The 23,041-nt window shown below is 35.0% G+C and overlaps 1 non-coding gene across 1 annotated transcript; it reads right to left on the reverse strand.

Annotated features, from left to right (window-relative positions):
- Positions 1–19,649: 19,649 nt before the first annotated feature.
- LOC112300458 (small nucleolar RNA SNORA66) lies at positions 19,650–19,782 on the reverse strand. Its single transcript, XR_002974394.1, has one exon. It is a non-coding gene; the product is annotated as a small nucleolar RNA SNORA66 (small nucleolar RNA).
- Positions 19,783–23,041: the final 3,259 nt, after the last annotated feature.

Raw genomic sequence — 23,041 nt, forward strand, 5'->3', positions numbered from 1 at the left:
AATGATGTGAAAATGAAAGAAAGAGAGAAGTACAGAGAGAAAGGTGGAGTAACTTTTCATTTATTATATGTATTTCGTTATTATATATGGGGTGGGGCAAAAGTAGCTTTACAGTTGTTTGTATGGAAAATAATACAATAACTAATAAATAATTAATAAATACAAGAATAAACTCTGTGTTTCACTTAGTCACAACTGTAGAACTACTTTTACCCCATCCTGTATGTTAGCGTCATATATAGTAATATAATTCATTCACAACTAAGACGGCCACTTCCTTAGTTATAGCACCTACGACGGAAGCAATCCTTTGAGTTGTAAACCACCATTTTCCTGACTTCTATGGAGATTTTTAATTGTTTTAGAGGTGACGAATGTTTTCATTAACATAGACCAGGGTTTCTAAATCTCGGCATTATTAATATTTTGGGTCAGGGGATTCTTTGTTTTAAGGACTACCTTGTACATTTGGGCATTTTAGCAGCATTTCTGATCTCTCCCCAGTAACTTTCAGGAGCACCTCCCCACCCCCAGAGTTGTAGTCCTCTGTGAGGACAAAATTGTCCTTGTTTGAGAACCACTGGCCTAAACTATCAATAAAAAAGGGTAGAGCTCAGTAGATTTGTAGAATCTATTCTTCAATTCTTTATTATTATGGAGAATCTGAGAGCCTATAAAATCTTAGAATTATGAAGGAATGTAGTAATTGAATAAGGTGTTGTACAGACAAAAAATTAGAATGCATTGCCCTTGCTCTCCAGGATGCTGAAATCCTGAGGAGAGTGTGTGTGTGTGTGTGTGTGTGCGCGCATAAAATTATTGTTTGACTTGAAAAATTATGTTCATCAAAGGATTCACTTACCATCATCTAGAAACTAGAAGAGACAGCACTGGAAGGTGGTACGATCTAGCCACTCAGATCCTGTGTAGAACTAGAGAATATACTTTACCAGTTGTAGTGGGGGTACTGATTTTGATTAAGAGAATATCTATTCTAGAATCTGAAAGGGAACTAAGCAATTGAGTGCTCAATCCAAAGGACCAGATCATCTCCTAATGTTTCCTCCTGGAGTGATTCCACATAATATTAGCACATTTTAATGATTTTGGATTTGACTAACTTAAATAATTAAAGACTAGAGCCAACACTGAGAAAATATTTTTTCAAAAGGAACAATGCAAGCCTGTCATCTATTTAAGAAAATATATTTAGTTAAGACAGCTATCTTCTTTTGTTGTTACATGGTAAGTTTATTCTTTGAATTGTGTTAAAGATTTAATGCCACAGTTTTACATGCATAATAGCAGACACCGGGGCTTCCTTGTTACTTCTGAACACAAAGTCATGAAATAAGATGAGATGCTTCTATTGTGCTATTGTCCCACTTGCCATTCTTCACCGCCGAGAGTAAACAGAGAAGTAAATGGATTGCAGCTATTATAAATTCTTCATAAAGGAATAGCACTGTAATAAGATCTCCACAGATTTATCACCTGAGATTCCTGATTTTCTTATATGTTCACATGCAGACTCTCAAAATCCCTCATTTGGAAATGCTCATGAAAGGAGTATCAAAGCTATCTCTCCAATAAGAATGAAATATGTAAAATCAGCCTGTGTTTTTCTTTATCTTTCATACACTGATTTAAACATTAGTATTTTCATAGGTATCTTCCTATGCCTCTAAACTCTAGTACAACTGTTCAAAGGTTCAAATTAAATGAAATAATCATTCTTGTTTTAACAAAGCAAAACAACCTTTAGACAAAATGTGGTGCATTATATTGACGTAATAAATGTGGACATTAATTAAAGAGCAGCAGAATCCAGCAGAGAAGTTTGCCCGCCATCTGCTTGACTTGAGGTAATAACGATGTTCCATTAACCCAAACTGACAGATTTTCTAGGGTTTGACTTCATCTCTAAAGTAGCTACTCCTGGTATAACTATATGTGTGACATCATCCATAGCATGCCATGTGAATAAAATGAACTGCTTATGTTTTTATTTTTCACACTATCTTTCTCTTGAGCTCTGTGTTCTATATTACCCTTCACAGTCTTGCTAGTTTATCACCCGTGCATTTTCCAATACCAAGTACCTAGGCCTAATATGAAGCCCTAGGTTTGAGAAATCATATTCGCCAAAAGGAAACCAAATAAAACCGCATCATACCCACAGTGAGAAAAGAACTAAACCAGGAAAAGTGAAATATGATGTAGCAATCACTAGTGTTATTACCCACATTGAATATGGAAGCAGCAGTATGTTAAAAACCATCACACAGTCTGTACGAAAAAGAAAAGAACTTACAGAATTTTCTAAATAATAAATCATTGGAATGAGGAATCTTGTCCCAGGACTGAAGCTTAAATCTTTGAATCTGTTCATATCCAGTATATGTTACTTAACCAAGGGAACTGTTTTCCTCTTCTATCTCATTACAGATCAAACATCAAAGCTTTCCACTAGAAGCAGGCACCCAGGAGGCGCTCCGCTTTGTCACAATACAGCATTCACAGCCTGGGGATAGGAGTGCTGACTCTCTTGGTAGCCTTGAAGAACAACAGTGCGCTTATTTGTTGTGCTTCTCCTCTCCTCCCCTGGAATTGTTGCTTCACTGTAATAAGTAACATTCCTGCCAATTATCCAAGTTCCTCAAGTCCACAGAGCTGACCCCGATGACTTTAGAACAGACTCGCTGTTTAGTCATTAATCCGAGATTATAAATATAGAGGGAGATTCATGAGAAAGGGGTGAACTCATGGTTCCTGAAGAAAGACAATGGCATGCAGTGTTTTCTCAGGGGCTTTGGGAGTGCATGGGTACACGTGTGTGTGTGTGTGTGTGTGTGTGTGTGAGTGTGTCTTTTAAATCCTCCCTCTTTCCTGAGAGGATTTTTCCCCTAGTCTTTTGAACTGCCATTATCCTCTGGCTTGTTCTTAGTTGGAGTGGTCAGCGACACCTATTGCGTGAGTGTGTGGGAATGGCTGAGTTTTTCTCCACATCTTGGCCTGGGCGGCAGATTCCAGAAGGCAACATTCTAATGGAGGAGGGTAAAAACTGCGCAGATTAGAGTTGCAAACTTTTATCCACTAGCCAATGCCATAATTTAATTACAGATTGCTTACCATTCTTGTAAACCTGTCTACTGACTTTTTTAAATCAGAGATGATGATGATGCACCAATGTTGATTCTGTAAAAGTCAGAACCACTGAGATATATTTATGGAAATTTAAGTCATTACACTTTGATTCTAGAGATCATCTTGAAGATTTTGATATTTTCTGGTCTTTCTCTCTTCCTGAGTTCTATGAAGCTTTTTTTTTCTTTTTTTCTGGAGAATAAACAAGAAACTTCATAAAAATAGACACCTATATTTCATACTCTCCTGTTTTAAAGCTAATGTAGTAATTAGGAACCTTGAACTTTTGTGGGTGTGTGTGAACTTGGTTTGTATCCAAGTCTTTCATCTCCCCCAGAGATCTGATTAAATCTTCTAAGATCTATTTGGAAGCTGGAGAGAAATAGCATTGTGGGTCTGCATGATTTTGATACTGCATTACATAGGGAATTAAAACATTCTTTGTGTTGCTGGAATTGGCTTTGGAACAGACAGCATGTTTCCCCCTTGGTCTGGAGCTCTGATGTCAGTGTGAGCTAAAATATCCTTCCACCCCTTCCCAACCTCTGCTGATTTTGCTGCTTCCTTATGAAGATTATACATACACTTAGCAAATGAAGAAAAGGAATTAGTGATGCTCTCTCATTTCCTGTGTTCCCACAGATGGTGATAAATTCAAATTCAGACTCCATTAAACCTGAGTAGAGCAACCCAGCAGGTGGCTGGACTAATGGAAAATCCTGGCTTTGGAATAATGGGAATTACAACCGACAGCTCTTCTACACCACAAAAAAGATGATGTATCCTTATTGACAGTGTCGCATTTGAGTCCAGAAGGTTGATCTGATAGTTCATTCCTGGCACAACGGAAGCTAAAAGCCCCCTGGGTGTTTTCTTGGCCACACTATTGTAATTTTTGTCATATGAACATTCTATTATAATTCGTTTTACAAATCTCATATAAGTTGGAGAGAGCAAGAGGGATGGAAGGGAGGGGAAAGAAAGAGAGGGCCTTTATTTTGCCTACAGGCATACTTTTATTCTTTTTTTTCTTGGTTTAAAGGACAAATAAAGGTTGACACACAACATTATTTTCAGCCAATTCGGTACTTTTAATGCTGACATACTTGGCCCAAGTTCTTTTACTGATCCTAGATGAGCTCATCCGAGGGAGTTTCTGTTTAAAAGAAGCATAGATTGCCCTGGAGGTGTAATACCTGCTGTTTCACTAGAATTCTTGCAGGAATCCTTCATTTGCATGTATTTTTTCCCTATTTTTCTCTTAGCTCCACCTTGCTTTTTAAACTCCAATATGTTATTTGCAAAAAAAAAAAAAAAGAAAGAAAGAAAGAAAGAAAGATTTGGTCTCAATGATCTGAAAAAGCATCTGCATGTTCATATATTTAAAACCTCATATTTTCAATAAGCCTTCAAGTGTCTGAAAATATAACAAGAAGTTATCAAAGTATCTCATTGTATTCACCATCTGTCAGCAGTTTAAAAATATTATATTAAAATTAATAATCATACTTTGCACTTACCCAATATAGCAGGTTTCCTCTTGAGAACTGTTTGTACTTTATAAAACTGAACTGAATCATTGACACTTTTTCTCACAAACACTGTTCTGGATTAAAAAAAATGTGGGGAGAGATTAAAAAGGTGGGTAAATGTGGAGATGCGCTAGAGGAATAACTTTTAATTCAGGGCAGGATTTTGTTTCCTCAGCCACCTACTCTCACTCACTTTTCATTTGGAAACTTGTTGAGTGGAGCTTTGCTCTAACCAGCTACAGAGCTTGGTCATCCTGTTTTTCCTTGCCCACAAGTTCAAAGCTTAGAAATTGGCTTGTCACTTAAAAATAGACCTACTAGACTAGAAATGTGTGTCTGGATAAAAAGAGATTTTAGGCCCTTGAAGAAAAGGAATACAGACCTGATGGGGCTATAACAGAGAGAACTTGCACTATTATCATTTTATTAACAAGAATAAACTGGAAGTTGTTATAAATGCCTCCCTGTAATAAATGTGTGTGTGAGAGAGAGAGAGAAATATCTTTTAACACGTGTATTTATATCGTTCTCATACATAGAGGTTTCATCCTTTCCGATTAGCTTGTCTCTGCTGTGATGTTCTGAATTAAAGAACTGTCCCAGTTATTTGTCTTGTGTGGGTGTCCCCAGCTGAAAGGCAATCCCTGTCACATTGAAGAAGGAGCAAGTCACTGCGAGAAAGCAATTCACAGTGGACGTGCCAGCAGAAAAGAATCATTTGAATCTGAGCATGCTAGAAATGTAAAACACCAAATCAGGAAAGCTATGAAATACTGTTATTTTCAAATGTATTTTTACGTAAAAGCACTAACTACAATGCACAGATTGTCAGAAAAATCAAGGGAACTTAAGATAAAACCATGATGTAAGTGTAAGAAACTTAATTCGGTTCTCTCTATACATATTTTAGAGTCTACCATTGTTGCCTACAGGCATAAATTACTAAGGAAACAAACATGAAAAACTTAAAATGCCTGATAATATTAAAATATAATTTTGCATTAAAATTAACTAAATTTTATTGACTGCTTAGCATGTTCTGGGCTCTGTTCATTATATTAAGATTTGCAGTAGGCTCTTAATATTTCCATTTTCCAGAAGAATAGAGACTTTTAAATTTAGATCACTATACGAAGATCACTTTGCTTCAATGGGGTACACTGAACTTTAAATTCAGGACTGAATGGCTCCAAAATCATTGAAATCCGTTGTGCAAAACAGTGATTTTCAAAATATGGTTCTTAAATAAGCAGCATTAGCACCTGAAAAGCTGGTAGAAATGCAAGTTCTCAGGTCTCAATATAGACTTAATCAAAAACTCTGGGGCATGGGCCCACAAATCTGTTTTGAAAAGTCCTTCAGCTGTGAGTTGGCAAGGATGTGAAGAAGAGGAAACCATTGCACACTGATGGTGAGGATGCAAATTGGTACAGTGATTTTGGAAAATAGCATGAAGGCCCCTCAAACAATTAAAAATATAATTACTCTCTAATCCAGCAATCCCATTTGTGAGTATATATCCAAAGGAAATGAAGTAAGTATCTTGTAGAGACATCTGCCCTCCCATGTTTATTACAGCATTATTCACAACAATAAAGACAGAGAAACAACCTCAGGCATACCCTTTCATGGAAGAATGGATAAAGAAGAATGGGTAAAGAAAATATAATGATTATTCAGCCATGAGATAGAAGGAAATCCTACTATTTGCAACAACACAGATGAAACTAGAAGACATATACTATGTGAAATGAGCCAGACCAAGAGAGAAACATTCTGTAAATATTATTTATATGCAGATTATTTTAAAAATTAAACTCATAGAAACAGAGACTTGGAATGGTGGTTACCAGGGGTTGGGGGATTGGAAAAGTGGGGAGATGCTGGTCAAATGGCACAAACCTTCAGTTGTCAGATGAATAAGTTCTCATAAGCTAATGCACAGCTTGATGACTATAGTTAACAATACTGAACTGTATACTTGAAATTTGCTGAGAGTGGATTTAAGCATTCTCAATACAGTAACAAAAAGGCAGCTATGTGAACTAATAGATGTGATGATTAACCTGAGTGTGGTAATAATTTTACAAAGTATATGTGTATCAAATCATCACATTGTACACTTCAAATAGTGTATACAATTTTATCAACTTTACCTCATTGATGCTGCAGAAAAAAGGATTTTAAATAAAAAAATAAAAGAACCACAAGAATGGATTGTGACTTTATTTGTATTTGAAGAGAAAGTGATGTTTGTAGAGGTAACAATTTGCATCTATATTCTACCAAAAGGTGACATTAGAAAAGTGATAGAATGAATGAATGAATGAATGAATAAATAAATAAATAAATGTATAAATTTAGTGAAAACTCCCCAGTATATAGCCAATCAGGAAACCAAAATCAGAAGAGGAAAATAGCACCAACATAATATTAAAAAAGGAGGCTTCATGCACCTTCAGCCCAAGTAAATACCAGTAAAGAGGAATGAGAGTAAGAAGAATCAGTAAAAGATTCAAGGTTAAGAAAACTGTTGGTTTACATGTTTATAACAATATAGGTAAATTTGAAATGACTGGCATAAATTTGCATAAGGATGGTAAATAAGAAAATATGTAACAGGAGAAATGAAATGTGCTAGGAGTTTCATGATTTTTTAAACTGTAATTACCCTTTTAAGGAAAACCACTCAGAATCCTAATGAGCTTCATAGCTTGTGATCCCTTAGCCACATCTGCTACCAAAGTTGGACATCTGATACTAGGAGATTCCTATAAATGTGACATGGTCCCAAATGTCTTCTCTGGTACATCTGGAATTCTGCCACCAAGAAGTCTTTGCAGTCTGCATCTCAGAAAAAAAAAAATAGAAAGGATAAATAGGAAAAAAATGACATGGGATAGAGTTAGGGCAAGAGAAACCAAGAACAAAGTTATGTAGGAGCAGAATCTATGAACCAGCAGAGTCAACCAAGCACTTGAAGGAGGAGAAATGAGCAAATAGGAAAATGGAAGTAGAAGACCCATAGAGAAAACTGCTATGGCCCAGGTGTGGATAAAGTCAAACTGTCAGCCTGTAGGGTCCCTCTAGCTCCAAGCCTTGCCCGTGACCCCAACATTGAATATCCCTTTCACCTAAGCTTGAAAGTGTCTCACTTTTCTTGCAGTCACAATCAATACCAAATCCAGAACAAAGAAGGTTTGGTTCTGGGGTACTAACATTTACACAAAAATCTATGATTTGTTCAAACAATTTGTTCAATACTTTTATACATGAGTGATTGTATATATATATTTCACATTGTTTCATTAATTTTGTTTGTTTTTCCAGCACTTATTACATTTTGGCTTAGAGTTAATGGCAAAAATATGTCTCTGCAGATGGCTTCAGAAAGGAATTGGTGCTAATTACGACACTTATTCCAATCTTTAATCAATCCCTTATGGTTACACTATTACTTACTCCTGGCCCTCACTGTACCTGCTAACTCTGAGACCAGTGCCTCACTCTGCTGCTAACTACTGACTGATCCCCAGACCCCTGCAGTTCCTGGGAGCTTTCTGGGCAGAGGCTTTTCAGCTTGTTTTGTTCATCCATGCATTCCTAGCTCCTTTCTGTCATGTGTAGAAATTGATTGAAATATTTAATTTTTGACTCCTATCTAACTACATCCCCTAGTTTTATAGACTTTTATACTTATATTTCAATGGTGCCTCTGGAAAGCAAGGCAGGAAATGGTGGGTCATCTGGTACAGAATTGGAAAATCTGTAAATTCATTAATAATAAAGGAGAAACAGCCACATTATACTGAATGTACAAGTCAGCTTCCATTTTAAAAAGGTAAGATTTTGTCAATGATTTTGCAATTTCCTATGTATACTTGATCACTTCAAATAAAATTATAATAATGAGTGTTATAAATCTTAATATTCTCAGTATAAATAAATCTCTATCCTTTCTTAAACTTCAACTAAATAGATGTGTAAGAAAGTTCATAACTCTCTCCAGAAAGCCAAAAGAAAGATGAAATATTTTAAGACCAATTAGTGGGTCACAAAATTATTTAAGTGGTGGCAATCAGCATTAACTGATATAATTTATTAATTATTATTAATAAAAATAAACTAGACTGAAATAGAAAATAAAATATCAGCACATTATTTAAAATGTTGTTTTGTCAAACTTTTGGGTTTTTTATGGCAGATGTGCACGCATGTACATGCATGGATACAGACGTGTTTTGTGTGTGTTCAAAACTTTTGGATTGTGCTACAACGTGTTGTACAACAAAATAACAAATGTATTTCTGGCCGTGAATTCTGGGCCATGGAACAAAGTTTGAAGAAGGTACAGCCTTGATCTCTATAGTACTAGAGGAGGGGAGAAAGGGAATACAAATGTATCGGTTGACTAGTGCTGATCTAACACGGTGCTCAGTATATATTTTCTGATTGAAAACCCCCAATCTCCATAAAAAGCCTACCCTAATTATGAAGTAGAGCCATCTTTAGTATCTAAAGAATATGAAAGGAAAACATATATGTTGATAGATTACTGTTTTAGTTTTCAAAGTTTATTAAAATGTTTTATGTATATTTTGCTTTTAAAAAAGCCAAAATGTGGTCCTATTTTCATGAACTCTTCTTTTCCTTATATGACTATATTCATGCATTTTTACCTTAAAAATCTTTGTTAGATTTTTTTACAATAATACATGAGAAACCACCAAAATATTCAAGGATACAAGTGGAAACAGTAAATATATATTTTATAGAGTTAACTTTGTAGCATTTGGATAATGTATTGGAAGAAGGGAGAAAAGGGGAGCATCCGCTAGTGAGGAAGAATTTTGAATTCTGGAGAGAGATGATGATGGTCTAGATGTGGTCAGTGGCAGTGGTAATGTCAAATAAAAGATGAGTTGTAGAGACTTTTATTGGAAAAAGTCTTGGATAAATAAGTATGGGAATCTCAAGTCTTTAGCAGTAAGGATATGAATATGGAATGAAGAGGTTCATAAGAATTTCCAGCAGAAATTTAGAAAAGGTTGATATCTCATTAGTCAAAGTTCTCTAGAGAAACAGAATCAATAGATGTGTAGGTGATAGATGATAGATAGATAGATAGATAGTTAGATAGATAGATAGATAGATGATAGATAGGAAGGATTTGGCTTAAATAATTTTGGAAGCTGGTAAATCCAAAATATTCAGTTTGACAAGCAGGCTGGAGACCCAGGAAACAGTTGATATTGTAGTTCAAATTTAAAGGCAGTCTAGAGACAGATTTCCTTCTTTCTCAAGAGACCTCTATCTGTTTTCTCTTAAAGACTTCAATTTATTGGGTTGATGACCACCTATGTTATGAAGGGTAACCTGCTCTACTCAAAGTCTACTGATTTAAATGCTAATCTCATCTAAAAAATATTTTCACAGAGACATCCAGTCTGGTGTTTGGTAAAATATCTGGGTACTGTGGCCTAGCCACATTGACACATAAAATCAACCATCACAAATTAGAAATAATGTGCATTATCAGGCAAGTAGTAATCAGTTTTGCACAAAGTAAGCATTCAGTAAGTATAACTGTGCTTGTCAGTAGGTCAAAGAAGGGATATAAGTTTCCCACTGAAGAGAAGTGATACAATATGGGGGTTATTATTGAGAGGGAATGCCAAGCAAAGACTGATTTTCTCTACATCCATTTATCCTGAGCTTTTGTTTCTACTGTTAACACTTCCCATGCATATTTCAATCCTCAATAAATCCAAACAAGTAGGAGGCATATAACAATTTATCCATGCTTTCTCTTCTCTCCCTTTTCATTAGGATTTAGAATAAAATCACCTTCTATGATAATGACCAGCATGTAATCGGAATTACAAGAGTCTTGAATTCCTCATAATCATACTCTCATTTTGACTGATTCCCTACATGAGATGTTGAATAGAGACCAACATTGTCTTCAGGCTCAATACCTACATCAGCTAACTTCTATGTCCTTTTATGGACAGAAGTATAGAATCAGTAGTTCTTAAATCAGAGACTTTCTGCTCTTGAGAAACACAAAATCAAGTTCCCTCAGACACAAAAAAGAAATATGTGTATATCAAATATTGTTAGAAATATATAAATATCGAAGAGTAAAAGGAATTCACTCTGCTTCCGCATATAATCAGCTATATAAAAGAAACCATAATTTTTTTTTAATCTTTATGAAAAGAAAAACGTTATAGCCCTTCAATAGAAAAAATTACTTTTCCTTCATAATAATTCTAGGAAAATTCCAAAAGTTATAGAAAACCATTCCCTGTATAGTAATTCCCACAGGCTGTGGAACCAGAAACTCCTGAATCCTACCTCCAGAATTCTAACTCTACATTTTTGTTCAAGTTACTCAGTCTTTTGTACTTCAATTGCCTTATCTATAAAATTTGTACACAATAGAGCTGAGGAAGCAGACAGTATACTCTACCAGTTCATGGCTAGCTAGTCGCTAGGCCTGCACTCACACCTAGGCCTATGGAATGAACAACGCCAGGGAGGGCTTTCATTACCTATTGCAAAACTGTCCTCAAGAGAGCTTGTACCAGTTATAGCCCCTCCAGCAGTGAATGTAACTTTTACTTTGCTTATAGTATTGCTACATATCTCTAATTATATGATTATCATGAAAAATTTTAATGCTTACCAAAGATGTAAAAACAGGTTGTTTGTATTTTGCCATTATTAGAATCTGAACATTGACATGTCTACTTATTACATATTTCTTCTTTGATGATTTGCCTAGTATTATTATTTTCACATTCTTTCTTTGCTGTGGTCATTTTATATTTACTCCTTATAGAGAGGGATATTAACTGCTTGTCTCTCTTATAGAGAGAGAGCAACCATTTGCCAGTTTCTACAAAATAATTATACTTAAATTTTTGTGAGAGAGATTAATAGATGAAGCATAGTGGATTTTTAGGTCGGTGAAAATGTATGATACAATAATGGATACATGTCATTATACATTTGTACAGACCCATAGAATATATAAATATGGACTTTGGGAGATTAAGACATGTCAGTATAAGCTCCTCAGTTGTAACAAATGTGCCCTCTGGTAAGAATGTTGAAAATGGGGAAGGTTATGTATGTGTGGAGTGGAGGGTATATGGGAAATCCCTCTACTTTCTTCCTGAATCTTGCTGTTAAACTAAAAATTTTCTAAAAAATAAGTGTTAAAAAACACAGACAGGGCTAAAATATTTGCAAAATATACATTTGATATAATAGTCGTGTCCAGAATATATTTTTAAAAACAATAAGAAAACAACCCAATTTTTATAAAGAGCCAAGAGATTTGACATTTCATCAAAGACGAGAGCCACATGAGAAAACAAGCATATGAAAAGATGCTCAACGTCATTATTCATTAGGGAAATACAAATTGCAACAATGGGATCCCACTGCACATCTGTCAGAATGGCTGATGAGGATGCAGAGCAACTGGAACTCTCGTGCATCGCCTGTGGGGGTACAAGATCATGCAGTCACTTTGGAAAACAATCCGGCAGTTTGATAAAAACAAAACATACACAACAAACATAGTTGTGACCCACCAATCTTACTCCTAGATATTTGTGGAAAAGAAATGAAAATACAGGTCCACACTAATACCCGTGAATGAGCAGTTATGGTGAACTTAATCATAATTGTTAAAAACTGGACACAACCCAAATGTCCATAACTAGTAAATGAATAAACAAACTGAAGTGCCTTTATCCTATGGAATGTTGCTCATGAATTTATCAATAAATAAGCAGAATTAATTGGAAAAATAAAGATGAATCAAAGTATTATGCTATGTGAAAGAAGTTCACACAAAAAGCCACACACTATGTCATTCCATTTTTATGACATTTCAGCAAACACAAACCTATAGGGACCAAAACCAGATCAGCAGATCCCAGGATGTGAGGGGAAAGAATTGATTATGAAGAGTAATGAGTGAGTGCTCTAGGGTGGTGAAAATATTTTACACGTTGATTGTGATTGTGGTTGATTGTGGTTGGTTGTGGTTACTTACATATTTAGTATGTTTTTTGAAACTCATAGAACTGTGACTTTTAATATATGTAAATTATACCTCTATAAATATGACCTCTAGGAAAGCACAGATTTTGATTTAGAAAGAGCTAGATTGGTATCTTGGAGCAGAAGATACTGACTTTGTAAACTTAGATGAGCTTCTTAATGTTGTAATATTGGTATACCTATCTTTATATTGGAAATGACAGTAGAAGATGCAGTGTTTCACACAGAACCTCCTCCTGAATGCAAAGGATATGGCAGGTTGTTATCCCACAGAGCCAGGGGAGCGGAAAGTGGTAATAGGATAGAGGTAATGGGTACAAAAGTTAACTCTTTTCTAGGATGGACAGGAAAACCCATGTACCCCACTATTTCTGAGGCCGAGATTGTCTCATCAAGTAGATTCAAACTGAAGATTCTCACAGCTTACGGAAAGTAATTTTAAGTTTCATTGCCAACACAGGAAAAATATAAACTATAAATATATGTGTGTGTATCATATACAGTTTGTTAATTGGAGTGTGAATGCAGTTAGAAAGAGGGCATGAGTAATAGATGGCTTAAGCCAAATTTAGTTTAGTCATATCCTTGTTCTGCCAATATACCTCAAGCTTAAATGGTATCACTGAAGCTGTTTTAGACATGAATTACTCCAAAGCATTATCCTTCTGCCAACTGGGCTGAAATCTGGTGGTAGTTCATTTCTGCAGCCAGATAGGCAGTATCTTTTATGTTTTATTTATTTACAGCATCACTTGAGCCATGCATAACTTTATATGCACTTAGAAAGCTAAATTCACAATTTGTGAAGCAAGCGTATGCTGGAAAATAAGCAGTTTACAATAAGAAATAAATTTTTGTGTAGAGAGAGTTGTTGGAGATTGTGTGGTTAATTAAACGGTCAGCCCCACAAAAGCAATTGGATTGCCATATAGAGCTATTAATAGTAGAGTATTAATCACTTCCTGTGACTCTTTACAGGAAGATTTGTTTCAAATTTGACTCTGATTTGATAAATCTATCTCCCCACTGCACCTATGTAAAGGTAAGCAGATCCTTGTCTTTTCCCAGAATCTAATAACAGAAAACAAATCCTGTTATTGATCACCTATTCCAGAAACAGATTTGGGGCACAATCTAGATTGTCTGAGTTTCCTAAATTCCCCTTTTTATGTGTACCACCTTTCTTTCATATGCTTTTGTTTGGGATGATAGTACAGGTGTGAGGGGTGTTTATAACTGTTTTAAGAAATCCAAAGATTTAAATGTTTAAACACTAGATATGTCTACTGTATATATATATATGCAAATATGTATTTATAAATTAGCATTTCATGACAATGAATTACGAGTCTGAGGGCCTGTGGTGTGCCTACTCTTTTCCCTAAATCACAAATAACTTGACCTAAGGGCTAAGCAGTGGTTGTCATGTTAAGAAGAACTGTTCATTGCAAATCAATCAAAAATAAACTCACACAGTTCTGAGATTCTGATACAATCCTATATAAAGATGTTATTCAAGGTATAAAATTAAGCTATCAATTCATATTTTAAATAGTTTTCATTATGAAAGCAACAAAACCACATTATAGAGGAAAGTATTACCCATAATTTCATTCTTCTAGGAAAACTATTATTGTTTTATAGCCTTCTTAATATCAATGTAAATTTTGCAGAGTAGTGTCTCTTAAAAACAGTACATATCTGAATTTCTAACGGAGGGATTGGTAAACTCTGACCCAAGGGCCAGATTTAGTCAGCAAACTTAACAATGCTTTTTATGATTTTTATATGGATGAAAATTTAAAAAAGAGGTAATATTTCATGACATGTGAAATTCAAGTGTCAGTTTTTACAAATAAAATTTTATTGGAACACAGCCATGCTGGTTTATTTCCATGTTGTGTATGGCTGCTTTCGAATTACACAGGCCCAAAACTAAGTTATAACAAGTCAAACACCTTGGGCGCAGAATTTAAGGGAGTATCCAAACCTTAGTAATAAAGAAAAATAATAATTTAATATTTTAAAGCTCAAAGTTAATCCAAAAGTTCATAATAAACAAAATATCAAAAGTTTATAAAATACAGCACCAGTACCATACCAGCAGAGCTGAGCAATTACCACCAAGACTATGTGGACTGCAAAACCTAAAATATTACCTGTCTGGACTTTATCAAAAGTGTTTGCCAACACTTGCTGTACTGCACTTAGGACCTGGTATTGCTTTTATATTTCCACCAAGATTTCCTTCTTTAGTGTAAGATACAGAAAGATTAATAAAATTTTGTGATAAAGATATTTCTTACCAAAATTCTCTGTCAATCAAAAAGAGGAAGTAAACCAAATGAAACATATGTTACTAATAACACGGCAGGCATGAACTCTCCTCTTCTTACTGTGGTTTTCTTATAATAAGAGGAGGAGAAGGAGGCGGGGAGGAGGAATTATGCTACGTAACAGAGACAAAATTCTGTGTGAAAGGCTGACTCTATCTAATATGATGCCAAATAAGATATGGGGGGGGGGAAGCATAGACTTATAAAGATGACCATTCATCCAGATGTCACCATCCCTGATTGCTTTAAAAAAATTACTTGCCACTTCATGTTTGATGCAGGGTACTCTACACCACAATTTCACTCTGAGGAAATTTAAAGAACATCAAGCACCAAGCCTTAGATATTATCTAAATTCTTAACAAGAGAAGACTTTACCAAAGGTCAGCCTACATTTTTCAATCATTTTCAGGAACTAGTTGCCTAATAATGGTTGCTAAGACATTAACCCAAAGGCCAAGTACTGGAGATGAAATGACATGTAATGAGACTAAATGTCTGATGGAATTTTTAAGACCTGATTTGTACAGATATTTTTTAAAAATTCTTACTTGTTTTTCTGAACTTGATTCTTTCACATTGTCAGTACTTACAAGTAATTTGCTTAACACCATTAAGAAGTGGTAAACCGAGTTTTTTATACACAAAGAAATATTTGATGTTAATGTTTCAGAAATCTTGTATTACTCTTGAGAATCTTTTAAAAAATGCTTCATGGGGACATAGAGATATTTTCGGCACCTTAGGAATCATTTTACTTTTCAAAGATTTTGTCCTGTAACAAGGCTACATTTTTTCATTCCCTGTATAGAGATACATTTTACCTGCTTTTCTAAATGTGTGCTGAAGACATCTGCAGTTTTAATTTTTGTCATCAATTAATATAAAAAGTTTAAAACTTAAACTCCCAAATATTAATTTATTAAATATTTGGAGAGACATTCAATTTGCTATGTATAATTATTTAAAAAATAAAAACATAATCTAAATATACAGGAATCTTATATAATATTTTAAAATATTCTACCTTTTTAGACACATGGACAAAACCAAGGGGGAGGGTGGAGGTGGGGGAGGGAGGTGGGTTCAGCTGGGGTGGGGTGGAGGGATGGGGAGAAAAGGCATACAACTATAATTGAATAACAATAAAAATTTTTTTTAAAAAAGGAGCCTTTAAAAAAATGAAAAGAAAAATAATATTCTACCTTTTTAACAAAAATGTTTGATTATACAGGTTTTAATATATTAAGGAAGGGAAATTTTTGAGGACTACTGCATATTAATTATATTACTAGAGGATAATGATATTATATATAGGTACATGTATATAAAAAGTGTGTAATAACTCTAAATAAACTTAGGTACATGCCAAAAATATTAAAAAGTTTTGAAAAACAGGTTTTTTTGTCTAAGGGGAACTGTAACAATCTCTATCTTTTCTATTTAGATGACAATATGGATTCAGAGGAAAATTTAAAGTGAAATTTCTTGAGGACTAAATAAATGTCCATTGTATTGAGAATCCTCACTCTGCTTGGTTTCTGGTGAAATACTATAGAGACCTTGTTTAGACTGTAATAGATACTGTATAGACTTGAGTGGCTTTCATGCGTAATGTCTACTTTATGTAAGTTACAGTCTAAAAGCAGTCCCATTAGTAATTCCCAAAACCAAAGGATTGATCAACAGGTAACATTTATCAAGTGAGTACTGCAAGCAAACAGTATATGGGGCTCTTGAGAATCTTAAATAGATTTAATTCTACCTATACCAGTAAGAATATTTTCTCTTAGGTCAGGGACGTGACAAACACCAGGAACTAGGAAGAAGAGTTTATTTTGAAGAATCCAAAAATTCTGTTGTAATGAAGCACTTAAAGTGCTAAAAACCAAAAACTAAACAAAACAATCATCTGAGAGTCAGAAAATGTGGATTTTGTCTGAGCGGTGTTCATAACTGGCTGTGTAACTCTGGACATGTTAATCTCGTTGGCCCTTCATTTTTTCAACTCTTATATGAAAGAGGTTCAGACAGATTTGATGATCCCAAACCCTGCCTCTAAATTCTGGTGGGTTTCCACAGAAAGTAATCAAGTCAGGGGAGTATGGAGGAATCTGAGTTCTCCTGGCAATGAAAGAAGTCAGCCATCAAAAGGAGAGAAGCAAGAAAGCTGAGGTTCCACACCCCACACACTGTCTCCTGCTCCGAGGGCACCTACCTCTATCACACACCTTGCCAGCTCAATACTTCCGGTGTTTCTGAATCTTGTCCATAGGACACTGCATTCACTTGCTAGTGTGTGTTTGTTTGCTCAGAATAACTATTTTATATCCATAGACTTACAGTGTGGCCCTAGGAAGTGGCAGCTTTTCAGCTTCAGAAAGGAAGAGAATCAGGCTGAGCATTCTTGAGGAAGATTGCAAAACTGCTTTTAGTTCCCATAGTGTATTTCTAGTCTGAGATTTCTTTTAATAGGGAAAAAGTAATTTTAAAAGGAAAAGCGTGGATGTTTCCTAAAGCAACATTCAAAGCAATTAAATGGAGCTTTTTAAGCAACATGATCTTTTCAATTCTCTCAATCTCCTCTTTAGCCTTAAGTAAAAACCAAAAGAGACCTTTGAAAAATGATGATTTTTTATATTTAATATGTGATCTTTTTCATGTTTCTGCTGTTGTATGCTTTTGAGCTGTCTAACAACTACGGCTATACAGCCGGAAGAAGGGCAGCCTTGTCTTATATCCTGTGAAGAGGTGACTACCTGAAGTGTGCGAATGAAAGAAAATATAAGAATTCTATAAAAGGTTTTACTACAGAGAATATGGGGCCAAGACCTTCATCTAACCCTGGATACACATTATTCTTAATAATGCATGCCACTATCATTTTTTTAGTTGACTTTAAGTAGTGAGCTTACGAAAATTGACAATATTTTATAGAAACAGAATTTTTTCTAAAAGCATAGTTCTGTTTCCTGTATCTTTCACAGTTCTTTAATTTGAGACGTATCACTTTTATCTCGTCTTGCTTTAACACCAGATTTGGTTTAATTAAATTTATGTCAAATGAACACATGAAACGAAAGGAAAATCAGAAAGCCTGCAGTTGCCCATTAGTGAGTCAGTGACTGCAGTGAAAGGCTTTTGAAGCTTGGCTTACTGCCAGGACAAGCTTGCAATGATGCTCCGAGACACCCATGATGCTTTGAAGGGAAGGACTTAGCTGACCTGAGCCTGCTCAATGGAATCAGTCAAAATCCTCATGGGCTGGATGTAAAATCTATAATAAGTCTTCTGTCTTCAACCGTTTACATGTCAAAGGAAAAGAGCATGGGTGTGAACTTCAATCTGTATAGAAAATTAATTGTACTAGACCCATTTACTACTATTATTATTGTCATTATTATTATTATTATTATTATTATTATTAATTTGTGGGTGATTTTGTTTGTCTGTTTTTCAAAGCAACATGCCAAGCTTTTTGAAAGGTAGTGCCAAACTGTCAATTTCTGGAGCTGTTCTATCTAAACAATCTCTAACTTAAGACTCTCCTAATTAAAATATCTGTCAACTAGTCGAATGATATGTGTTAGAGAATACAAAAGGCATAGCCTTTAGGAGCTAATATTTAGAGCTTTGCAAATGTCACTGCTAAAACACCTAAGTTGTTTTAAATTTATTTTTAAGTTCATTTTTATGAATGAAACCACCAATTTTTGGACAATCCTGTTACAATGCAAAGTAAAATGCTATATCTTACATTGTTTCTGATACCATATAGTTTTTGTGTTTTTAATACTGAAACACATTTAATACATCCAGTCTTAGTAGCTCTATATAAAAATAAGTTGAATGAATCTACCTATTAAGTGTAATGTTTTTTGTTCTGTTTTTGTGTTTAGACATTTTCTTAAGGGATATGTATACACACATATAACCGTTTATTACTTTTGCTTATTGGAATCTGGTGCAGAGGTTCATTTGCATTTTTTATTTTCATATTTTAGACATTAAAGTCTTTACCCAAACTTTCAACAATAAAATAAATAAGTCATTATGTAGCAGCAGGGTGCACTGAATGTTAGTAAAAGAGGACATACAATAGCAAGCTTGGTGAACATCTAGAAATGTCAGAGGGACTGAGGAAGTCAAGAGAAGTTTTAGTGTCCATATATTTTTTCCTGTTTGAAAATAGTCAAAAATAGAAAGATCTAAATGTTCTCAAAGTCAAATCAATATCACGTGAGGTGCCTCAGCAATCCAGCAATGCCAAGACTTGCTTCTGTGTACTTGCTTAATTCCTAATTTACTCAGTTCTGTTGTTCTCCCAAAGGTGCACTATCTCAAATTTTCTACTTTTCTCTTTTTTCTATTTCACTACTAACTGAAAATAAAAGTAAAGCAAACAAGAAGTAGAAAACTGGAAGGCTGATACTTGTTCCATTTGAACACATTTCCATTCACAGACGCAGTGTGTGCCGGTATGTTCCAAAGGGTATTCTCAAGCACAGAACACCACACTGGAGTTGTCTTTAATAGAATATCATTTTTTTTACACTGTACTAGGGTAGAATAGACCACTTCAGTGGCTTCTGAGGTCAATACATTTCTATCACCACAATTATGTTAGGGAGCCTGGTTCCCTTCACTTCTGCAACACCATGCAGAGTTAGTGATCGAGTTTGCACTAATAGAATACCATTTTGAGAAGAAAAGGATTTCTGCCTAGAGCTCAACATGAGGCACCATTTCTTGGCCAATAAGTGAAGTCCTTAATTTTGTGAAATATGTTCAGCTGGATTCTGCCTGTAGTTGGATATTAGTAGCCTTTTCATTTTCACAAGATAGAATAAGATATGAAAATATTCAGTGGCCTCAAATTCCATAGGATATAATATAATCCTAGTAATATAAGGGATAAAAAGGTGAGTTTAATTTCATTCACATTACCTTTGATGAGGTTAAAAATTTAAGTTGATATTCAAATAATTCACTTCTCAAAAATCATACCTTTTTTGTGCTCAATATACAGTTAACATTTAAAATATTATATAACACCATCACTTATATCTCCAAATAACTTTAATTATAGTTAAAATGAAAAAAAATCATGTTTATGGAAGTGTCTTTAAATATTCAATACTAGTTCAAAATTCTTACTACCATATGTATTTTCCATTAAGAAAAACTTCTCAGTTTCTTTAAATATATTTTTAGTGAAGGATAAATTACATTATCTTTTACAAATTACATATGATCATGGTAATTGAGAAAAAAATCATAAAATGCTCTATCCAAGAGGTATTAAATAATAAAATTACTAGAAAATTGACTATATTTGTGAATATGGTAAGGAATAATCTTATTTGCTTGTTTTTGATTGTGTTAAGATATTATTAGATGTCTGCTTCATTTACTCAAGAAGACTTTTTCAAAGGGTTACAGGAGAAAAATAAGCAAGCATTAAAAACTATCATAGAGATTGCCCAGACATATTCCCTCCTGCAAAATATTCTCCCAAGAAGCTCTTTTTAACCAGAATACATAACAACAACAGTATGTGGGCAACTCTCTTTTTTTTCTTTTTTCTGTTTTGAATTATTCCGATAATTGGGTAGTGTAGCTCTCCGCACCCCTACCCCCAGCACTAACGACCTCGCCTCTTTATTCCACATTTCAAAACCAAATTGCCCGAATTGTCTGAAAGGCTGTTCTTCAGGAGGAAAAAAAATTAAAAAAGAAGTACTTCAGGCAAGCTTTTGCTAACACACCGGCATTAGGAGATGAATTAGGGGCATAGCAGAATGCCGAGCGTAACTTTAGCACTGGAACCAAAGGCATGCGGCAAGGAGTCAACATTTGACTGAAGTTGCTCTCTCCGCTCTCCTGTTGCCTGTAATGAAGTAGCTAAAGGGACCATTGGGACAATTCTCAGCCAAGCAGAGCTGTCTTAGATCCACCTAAAGAATCAGAGCCAAAGAAAAAATGATTCTGGGAAATATTTCAATCCAACTCACTGTATTTGTCCTCAGAGAAGTTTGGTAAGACATGGCCCACTTTACTGCAAGCAGAATTTGAGGTTCAATAAGTTATTTCTGAATAGTCTCCAACCCATTGCCACATGTTTGAATTCTGTCTTCATTTTGACCCAGTTAATGCTAATTTAGAAGTGCATGTTTCATGAGGATGCAAATTCTCAAGTTGCGTGTTTCCTGATATCCTCAATTACTCAAAATGGAAGTTTTAGGATGAAATGATGAGAGCAAGAGAGGAACAAACATTTTTCTGAAACTTTTATTTATTTTTAGAGAGAGGGGTAAGGAGAGGAAGGGAGGGATAAAGAGAAGGAGATCCATGTGAGAGAGGAACTTTAATCGGTTACCTGTCTTACGCTCCCCGACCAGACCGGGGACCGAACCTACAACCCAGGCATGTGCCCTGACCAGGAATCCACTGGGGACCTTTCATATTGCAGAATGATACCCAATCAACTGAGCCACACTGGTCAAGGTAGAAGAAACATTTTTAAAGTGACCACAAAAGACATTTACATGATACTATCAACAGTAAGACTATGTGACAGGAATTGTTAGAAACTTTTCTAGCTCCAAGTACAGAATAATACAGAAGCCCTGATATTCTGATTGCGTCAATGCTTACCAAAGTGCCTTCACATCACTTCCAAAAAAGTTGCTCACAAGTGCCATGCATTCATTTATATGCCTGCGTTGAGGCAATTAGACCAGTAAATGGATATGAAGCATTTGGAACATTGGGGAAGCTAAACTTTATTATAACAATTTTGTTGCATAACCAATCACATTCCTAGTTTTAGACAGACACTTAGTTGCAAAGACAATCTGTAATTCTAGGTACCTTTTAAACAAAGGATTCTTTTTAAGACTTAAAAGTATATGACCTGTTTTAATATTGTCCTTGAAATAAACAAATAAAAAATAACTTTATATTTTCTCTGTTAGGTACCATTGAGAACACATGGTGAATGGTGACAAAATTTATTTAAAATATAATTTTTTAAGAGGCACCATTATCCCTCATGTAAAATACAAAATAGTCTAATTGAATGCTCAAATTTAAACTCAACTAGAAGATAATATATTTTTTCATTACTGTAACTCTCCACAGGAGAGCCCATATCACCTTTGGTTTTTAGAGCAATAACTTGTTTTATCTGTTGTCAGCATAGGCACATAAAATGCCTGGAGCCGTATTTCAGAAATCGCAGAGTTCTGTCTTTGAATTCTGTCCTTACAAAGCCCCCAGTTCTAACTGTATCAGTACAGAACAGTAATACGTTCATAGCAAAAGGACGCACAAGTTTGAAGGTTCCAGTCAAACTGATTATACAAAGTGATAACACCAGAGTTGTCCCGACCTGAAAGCTCACAAGTCAAAAGGGAGGATAATGTGCATTTTCACTGGCAATTGACAAAGATTCGGTGCAGCGGGACAGCTGCATTCCCGCGATCAGAGCCATTCCCGGAAGAAAGGATTTTGATTAAGACCGTTAACTTGGCACAGAAGCAAATTTGAAAGAAACAATAAGGGATAATATACCCCATGCACATGTAAAATATTAATTAATACTCCTCTGGAAAGATGAACACTTATATTTAAGTTACAAAAGCAGGGTGAATTCACGAACTTAGTTCAACATTTACCCTTGCATAGTGATGGGATGCAAACAGGAAGGTGGCAGCGATGAAGTCACTTACAGTTTGCAATTCGGCTGTCATGTGGAAGTCTGCAGTAGGTATGAGTAAAATAAACTGTGACGAATATGTGGCTCAGTATTATGCAGCAAAATCGAACTTTGCAACTGCTTATGCATAATTAACTATCTGGGACTAGCCTGCTCTGGTGCACTACTTTACAGAGCAATAAAAAATTAAACTAAAAATACAGACTCCTAGGTAACTGTGGTCA

Source organism: Desmodus rotundus, chromosome 1 (assembly GCF_022682495.2).
Source record: "Desmodus rotundus isolate HL8 chromosome 1, HLdesRot8A.1, whole genome shotgun sequence".
NCBI lineage: Eukaryota > Metazoa > Chordata > Mammalia > Chiroptera > Phyllostomidae > Desmodus > Desmodus rotundus.